Below are 8,860 nucleotides of genomic sequence, written 5' to 3' on the forward strand. Positions count from 1 at the left end.
ATGTAAGTGGTTTTATACTGGATAAATATGACATTGCAGTGTTGAAACTGAATATGTGATTTTAAAGAAAAGTTAACTTTATTCAAACTTTAGAAGTATATTGCATATACAACTCTTCCTGTTAAAAAAGTGTATTGGACACAAAGTGGGCCAGTATTGATTTATTTGAGCAATACAGCAAACCAGGGAGACTGCTAGTTAGTAGGGTAGTACAGTAGCTGCTAGGTAGGCAGATGCTTCTATATTCATGAATGCACTCATAATTTATGTTTCATATGGAGCTAATGTTTCAACTCAGAAGTGATGACTCAATTTGTGGGGGTCAGTAGTCAGGAATAGTCACAAACCACAAAAAAAATCAAAGACAACTCAACCTTAACAGGCAGGCATATGTAATTATCTGTGGGCAATCCAGTTTTTTTCTCACATTCTAGAATTCAAAATGCTAAATAAATAGATAAATAAATACTTTTACAATGGTTATGCCTTGCGTTTACCATAGTTTACCATGGTTTGCAATACGCTTTACCATACCTCTGTGTACCTTACTGTCATGCATTCACAGTGCTTTACTACGCTTTGCTATGCTTTTTACTTATCTTTGTCTGCCACCTTGTGGTTGTTTTAATAATGACAATGGATAATCACTCAATGTTCAGCTAAACCAATATGCTTCCACCATAAGAAACATTACGTAGAGGCCTAAGTTAATACACATTTTGGAGGTACATGTTTATGGAATTAACAGAGATTACTCATTCGGAGTTCCTTATTTTATTGAAGTGAGAGTAGCCATTTCCATTTGTCCAAGGTATTAAAGACTGTTCATATAAGTATTGGTCTTGCTATGAGTTCACAGTGGTTAGTGAAGGACTCAAATGTACGCAGTTATTCTACATATAGTACTATCAGTGCTGCTATTCTGAATGCTTCTCATCATTTTCTGAATATGTGGTTTAGAATATGTATTTCTAATAATATCTACATACAATTACATTGATAAAACACTTTTGTCATGCTGGGAACATCTGCGCTGTCGTGTGCCGGGGATAAACCAATTTGATTTTGCATGCTCTTTTGACCTATCATCCAATTTTTATTATATTATATTTAATGAAAATGAATGTGAAGGATAATGTTTTTGAACAAAATCCAAAGGGAGGAATAATGCTGTCGTTTTATTTTTGGTGCCTTTATGTATAAACTTTTTTTTGGGGGGGGGGGGGGTGGGGGGGGGGGGGGGGGGGGGGGGGGGGGGGGGGGGGGGGGGGGGGGGGGGGGGGGGGGGGGGGGGCAAACTGCATTCTCACTGAAACTGGCAAGCTACTGGCAATTAACATTGTTTCTGACATTTTGGATTACAACACAATGCCATTTGAAATAGACTTTATGGAAAATGTTATATTTTATTGCATTCCTCCAATACATTGGAAGCAGCCAACAATACACCCATTATATATATTTTTTCTTTTTCAATAAAGAATGTTAAATATTTACAGTTGAATCATAATAAAACAATATAGCAGGCCAGAGGCTGCTGATCCCAAATGCTGGCTGAGGGAATAGAGGTGTTTGTTGTTTTCCTGTGTAAGAGGGGGGGAGGGGATCCTTTTTATTTTTAAGAAAATTAAGGGGACATACAATACTCTCTTGGCAGTCACTGTTGTATAAAACACATTTACGGAGGTAAACTGAAAAGAATAATTGGTTTAAATAATTGCTAAGGTAATTATAGCTAACAAAATAATTCCATCAGCTACATGGGACTGAAATGTGTAGTATTGAAAGAAAAACATGCTACAGCAAACATGTATTTAAATTTTAAAACATCTAGTACCACTTAAGTTTAAAGGAAGCTCTCAGTTTCCTTATTCTGGGGTTATCTTGCACTTCCTGGGTCACTTCACCTCATCAGTGTCTTCTGGGTCAAAGCTTGTTACTGCTTCTGTTAACACAACACATTTATAAACCAACCATCTTACAATGCTTTACCACAGACAGGCTATTACAAATGAGATACATGTAAACATATGTGTTTAGTTTACTTTATTAAAATGTAACACTCAAACACACTCACACTATAAATAATTACACAGTCCTGGAACATGTTACTTGAATGCATATGTGAATGGTTAAGAGTCTACTTTATAAAAACATTTTCCATTTACTTTCCATTCCAAGATGTTTTCCATTTACTTACAGTTGCATAGGGAGCAGAACTACAGTTGCGTACCCCTTGTGGCCACTTCTAAATCCTCACTTCAGACATTCCGTGTCATGATAAGTGAATTGTTCACTGTGCCTTTAAAAGCACATAACCAGATTGGGGTGGGGGGGGGGGGGGGGGGGGTTACTTAAAAGGCCAGACGTTAACTAGCGCTGGGGAGCGGATGCGGAGACTACAGATAGAGAGACGGACTTCCACGTTAAAGCAGCACTTGCTGTAGTGTTGTAATTCTTCTAAATAAATACAGTTAAATTGAAAAGGTGCCTTGTGTCAATCCATTAACCTGACACGGTGTCAGAAGTGCGAAACTGAGAACTAAGTAAAAAAAAAAAAAAGTTTAACCGACCAGAGATCTTTCAGTTCGATAAATTAGAGGAATTGCCGGAGTGGAAACAATGCTTCACCAGATATAGGACAGCAACAAAACTCAACAAGAAAACTGGGGATGTGCAGATCAGATCACTCATCTATGTGATGGGCAGTGGCACTGAAAATATTTACAAATCTTTTGTTTTCAAAGAGGGAAATAATAAAGATGATTATGCGATAGTCCTATGAAAGTTCAATGAGTATTTTGTTCCGAAACGGAATGTAATTCATGAGCATGGTTGTTTCTACCAGACTGAGTACAGAGGCCGGGGGGAAAAGCTGTAGTCTTTATCAGAGCCCTAGACGAGCTTAAAGAGCAATGCGAGTTTGGCAGTCGTAAAGATGAACACATACGAGGCCAAATCGTTGTGGGAATACTAGATAAAGGGCAAGTTAGTCAGCAAGAGGGCGCTGCAGGCAGTGCAAGAGGTAGCAAAGAAAACCACCACATGGGGAAGCGGTAAATGCTAAAACAATAAAGCTAAGAAAACAGAATACATTGAAATAAAATGTGGTAGGCAAAGGTGAACATGAAAAGCAGGAGGTCTTGCCTCGCAAGTAAAACAGTGTGTAGAAAATTCAACAAATGGCATTGAGAGCGTGTGTGCCATAGTAAAGTGGTAAGAGAAGATACAGGAGAAGCAGAGGGAAGCTCGTATTTCCTGGGTCTAGTCCACAATGCTACAAATAGCGAAGAATATTAGAAAGTGGAAATACAAATAGGAAGAGCCCCAGTAAAATGTAAAATTGATACAGCAGCTGATGCTTCCTGTACTGAGTGAAGACACTTTTCCCAAAATTTCTCCTAGCCAGAAATTGCAGCAAACAAAGATGGTGCTGAATAGCCCAAGAGGTAAATTATATTACTTAGGGCAGTTCCAGACTGCCCCAAGAGGTAAATTGCATTACTTAGGGCAGTTCCAGACTGCCCCAAGAGGTAAATTACATTACTTAGGGCAGTTCCAGACCTCGTGGGAGAAATGTAAACAACCTGCTAAGTCATTCTGCAGCAGCTGAAATGGGCTTAGTGAGACTTGTAGAAATCAGCAGTGTGTCTGGAGAAAATGGCCTGTTTGAAACTGAACCAGTTAAAATCTCCTTAAAAGAAGACTTGCAAGCATATGCAGCACACAGCTTGCAGAGTTCCTGTCCCATTGTTTGCAAAAGTTAAAGAAGAGTTACAACGAATGGAAGAAAATGGCAAAGTTGAGAAAATAATGGAGCCAACAGAGTGGTGAGCCCCGATGGTGCCAGTCATGAAAAAGAACAGGGAAATCCACAATTCCGTGGATCTCAAAAAGCTAAATGAAGCAGTGAAGAGGGAGAGGTTCATATTACTTACCTTAGGAGAGATTATTTCCAAGCTGTCAGAGTCAACAGTCTTCTCTTCAGTGAAGATTGCTAGAACCTTCTAGCAAGTTCCACTGCACCATGATAGCGGCAGACTGACCACATTTATTACCCCATTTGGGAGATATTGTTTCTGCCATTTGGCGTTGCAAGAGCCCCGGAGATCTTCCAGAGGAAAATGACTGAGACACTGCATGGCCAACAAGGAGTTCCAGTATATATGGATGATATTTTTACACAGTAATCAGTCGCATATTCAACTGCAGGTGGGACTAGAGTAAGGGCAGATATGTAAAAAGTCGGATGAATGAGTCCTGTTTTAAATACCAATATACACAGCTGTAACAATTACTATATTAACATATTAACTATATGAGATTCTGCTTTTATTACGGAGCTCCCCTAAATCCCTTGTTCAGAAGGATACAGGGTATTAATGCTTGTGACAGAGTAGCTGTCTGCTATGTGGGTGTGTGCATTCACTGCTGAGTGACAGGCAGGAGATTGAGAAGAGGTTGAAGTTGATACAGGATTTATTTACATATCAACACACTGAACAGCTCACGTGACACAACCAGCAATGGCAGCGCACGGAGCATAATCGACACAGTGTACTAAACGTTTGCTGGGATCTACAATCTCTGAAGTAATCTTCTCTGTTCAATAATAAACGAACGTTGCTCAAGATGTTAGGGTGGATATGAGATGGGTGGATACTCAATGGATTACTGTATATAGAACTTCCATAGAAGAACGTGACAAACAACTAGACAGAGCATACAAGTCATTAAGTCAGCAGGAATATTGAGGAAAAATCTGGTGTACTGAGGAAAAATCTATTTCATTTTCTGGGATCTGATTGACGAAAAGGGAGTCAGCCCTGATCCAGAGTAAGCCTTTGCCAAAAAAAAATGTCCTGGAACTGAAACATGTCCTGGGCATGATTAATTACTTGGGCAAGGATATATCCACTGTATGAACTCTTGAAATCAAAACACAGCATGGACTGAACAAGAACAGACTTTTCAATACCTGAAAAAAACTGTTAATCACATCAAAGTGCAAGCATGTGAGTTCTGTTGTGAGACAAAGAGAACACAGCAGAAGGAACCATTCATTTTCACAGAGGTACCAGAGAGGTCATGGAAGAAAATTGCACTTGACCTTTGTGAACACAACAGACAAGTCTACTTAATCGCTACAGACTATTTTTTTGAAACACAGCATTTGACAACCAGTCAGCAAGTTGTTTTAAAATGTCTTTGCACATTTTGGCATCGCAGAAGAAATTGTGACATACAATGGTCATCAAGTTCAGAGTTTCAAGAACTCAGAACAGAGTTTGACTTCAAACCAGTCTGCAAATGAGGGTTCTTAAATACTATAATGATATGTATGAAAGCTGCAGGCAACTGCGACACTTACAGTTGCATCTATTTAAGAACTTTTGAAAGCATGTTTTAAACAATCAATTGTTGCTTGCATTTTCCAGTACGCTTTTTCTCGTGCATTGTCAATTGTGCTCGGTAAGACATTTAAAAAATGAACTAATTTTAACACATTCAAACAAACTCTGCCTGTGCATGCTGGGAATACATGTATAGGTGTCTGTGGAAAGGATGGCTTTGTGGTGACATCTGACCCGGAAGAAACACACAGTACTGTGAGTAAAGGGCGCTGCTGCACGGTTTATTAAACAAATAAATACTTTTAACAAAACTGCCTCTTTTTATGCAGCTGTGACGGGACACGATTGCTAATCAATCATTTACTTGAATCCCGGCACAGTCTGCACGTGAAGGAATTTCTTGCAATCCCCCTGCCAAATACAAATATACATTTTAACTCATCTGTGCTACATAACCAAACCACACCCCATGCACCAATACATACATACAAACAATAACACACCACCTGAAACATAAAAATAAACCAAATACACCTAGGAGTGGGTGCCCTGTCACATATCTCCTTCCTTGTGCACAGCATACATGGCCTCAACGGCCACCCCCCAAAATCCCCAAAGTCCCCAAAGTCATGGGGGGTACTCCTGGACCAAGAACCAAGGCCTCCATGGGCCCAGGGGTGTCAATGCTGACAGCGGAACAAGGTCCTCCTCCCTCCTCCCACAAAAATAAATTCTCACCTAAACTATATATAGAGTGGTATTAATTCAAAGTAAATGGGTCAACGACTAATTTAATCTGGTGTGCACAATCTTTTAGTCTTGCATCACGTTCGGCGTATGGCAGCCTTAAAAGTGTAAACCAGGCTGCTGAAGATGAACACCATGCCTCCGGGCAGACTAGATTAAAGCAACAGGAGATTGTTTTGTATTTTGTAAGTTAACAAAAGTTTTTATTTTTATTTTTTTATTTATGTCTTGTCAATCTGCTCATTGGAAACTACCTCCAATCCATACAAATTCAAAAACATCACAAACACATTAAGTACTGTTTTGCATTATCATGTTTAGCAATGTGTTATATTTTTACAACTGACACATTGATAAAGACAACAGCAAACCTGGAAATGCAAATATGAAGGTCCTTGCATGTAAACACAAACCTACGTGTCATGTTTTTTTTTTTTTTTTTACCATTTTTTAACTCCTTAATTTTAAATAGTTCCCAGATAGTAGTACCTGCCAATGGAAACAACCAGTACTGATTTCAGATTATTTTAAACTCCAAGAAAAATTTAAAAGGAAAACTCCACATGAGATTGCATCTGGCAAAAAGGCCACATTCTTGCAATGTGTCTATTTTTTTCCTAGGTGGCAGCAAAGCAAAATACGTCTTTGGTTAAATATCTTGAATATTCACTGTGGAAACTGATTGCCAAAGAGCAACGCTATTTTTTTTAAAAAATGGTTAAATTCACCTCTTTTATAAATGTGAAAGCAGTTATAGTGATCTTCCCCCACAATAAAAAATAAAAAAATGCAGGTAATGTACTGAGATGAAGCTTAGACTGGCATTAATGGAGGCGGATAAATCCAATATGTCTTTATTGGTGGCCACTTTTCAAGCCTGTAACACTACATTTCCATCAGCACCTTAAAACATTTTTTTAAAAATTCAATCTTGTTTTGAATCTGAAACAAAATCAATCAATTTGATCTTGAGCTGCTAAAAAGTTGTTCACCTCCCTGATAAAACTGTTTCTACTCTAAATCATTGCCTTCTGAGTGTTGGTTAAATTCTGATTTACCGTACCGGTAGTCAAATTTAAGAAAAAAGGAAATAGCTTCTTATTTGCTACTGCCAATATCATCCACAACTTTCCTTCGCATTACCAGTTTAAAACCCAAGACTTAAAACTGAAAGACTTCTCAGTGTCTCCCATTTTTTAATTTGTATTTTGAATTTATGTACCCCCTCTTTCTTTAAGGTCATCTAATGTTAATCCATCCTCCCGAATAAACGCTTTAGGTGGGCATTCAGCCGTTTCACTGCTAAACATTAGAAAACGGTTCCAAGAAAAATCAGGGGTTGTTTTTGGACCCAAACTTAAGATCCATTTTTTATTCTTGCTAAATATTGATATGCTGCTTTTCTTTTTTTACTGTTTTGTATCATTTTGATAGTGAGGTGCTTTGAGTTCATTGTATGAATTGTGCTGTTTGAAATAAATGATGATGGTGAGGAATATATGTACAGTACAGGTATAGCGTCGTCAAAATGTCACCTTGATGCTCAGGGTTTGATAATTTCCACCAACAACAATGTAGACAGTTATTAACAAAACATTCATTAGTATTGTGTGCAGTAAAGAACAACTATTTTGGGGTTCATATTATAGAAGTATTATGCATTCCCAGAACCTGCCACTTAAACATATGTTCATTTTGCATATGTTTTTGCATTGGCGCCATTTCCCAACATGCCAGTCTAGAAAAAATCTAACACTGATAAACATATTAGCCAGTATAGTTGTCCTGTAGAATTTTTGTATTTCTTATAGTTTTACCTCAGCTTACAAGCAAGATAAACTTCTGGCCTGTAGTAACCTCTGCTCAACCACGCCCAATTCTTGCTTTTATTTTTTCTATATGGACAGGGACAGAGCAGCTTCTAACAGTCATTGCCCATTGTGTAGAATTGTGGTCAAATTCTAGCAGCTTTGCTCAAGTGCACACATGGAACAGGGGGGTAGTTCTCATTCTATACAATATTTTACATTTTTAGGAATTTGATATGCATTGTAAAGTTATTTTCAACCAAAAATAACTAAAATGTTCTTTGTAAAAATTTTCCATTTTATGTTCTATGTTTAGAAACCTACGGCAGGATTTTCAAAAGGTTGTAAATGATAACTCCAATGTTAATCAAGAAATCAGTATTTAGCAAGGGTTATTCCCATTATTGTTTATTTCCATATGGTTGCTGCTCACTGGTGAGAGAGCTGTCTCCCTGTACGCTAGTAGTTTTTGTAACAGCGAATTATACTTCCATTCATTTTTTTTTATCTCATTAATATGCATTTTGTTTAACGAGTTCCTCTTATCTAGTCATTGAGACAGGAAGTGATTAAACCTTCTAACGAGAAATGTGTTCATTAACAACCTCATCCATTCAATTTCAAAGCATTAATGGATTCATTTAATTAAAACATTTTGTTTGAATATTACTTGCTTCTAAAGCTCTTGTTACTATACCACAAGTTTTATATAATAACACCTACCCCAACACCTTAAAAACTGCTAAATAAGAGTGCTCTCGAGTGACACAGCCAGTAATTAAAAACATAAGAACATAAGAAAGTTTACAAACGAGAGGAGGCCATTCGGCCCATCTTGCTCGTTTGGTTGTTAGTAGCTTATTGATCCCAAAATCTCATCAAGCAGCTTCTTGAAGGATCCCAGGGTGTCAGCTTCAACAACATTACTGGGGAGTTGATTCCAGACCCTCA

The sequence above is a fragment of the Polyodon spathula genome, chromosome 5 (genome assembly GCF_017654505.1).
Source record: "Polyodon spathula isolate WHYD16114869_AA chromosome 5, ASM1765450v1, whole genome shotgun sequence".
Classification (NCBI taxonomy): Eukaryota; Metazoa; Chordata; class Actinopteri; order Acipenseriformes; family Polyodontidae; genus Polyodon; species Polyodon spathula.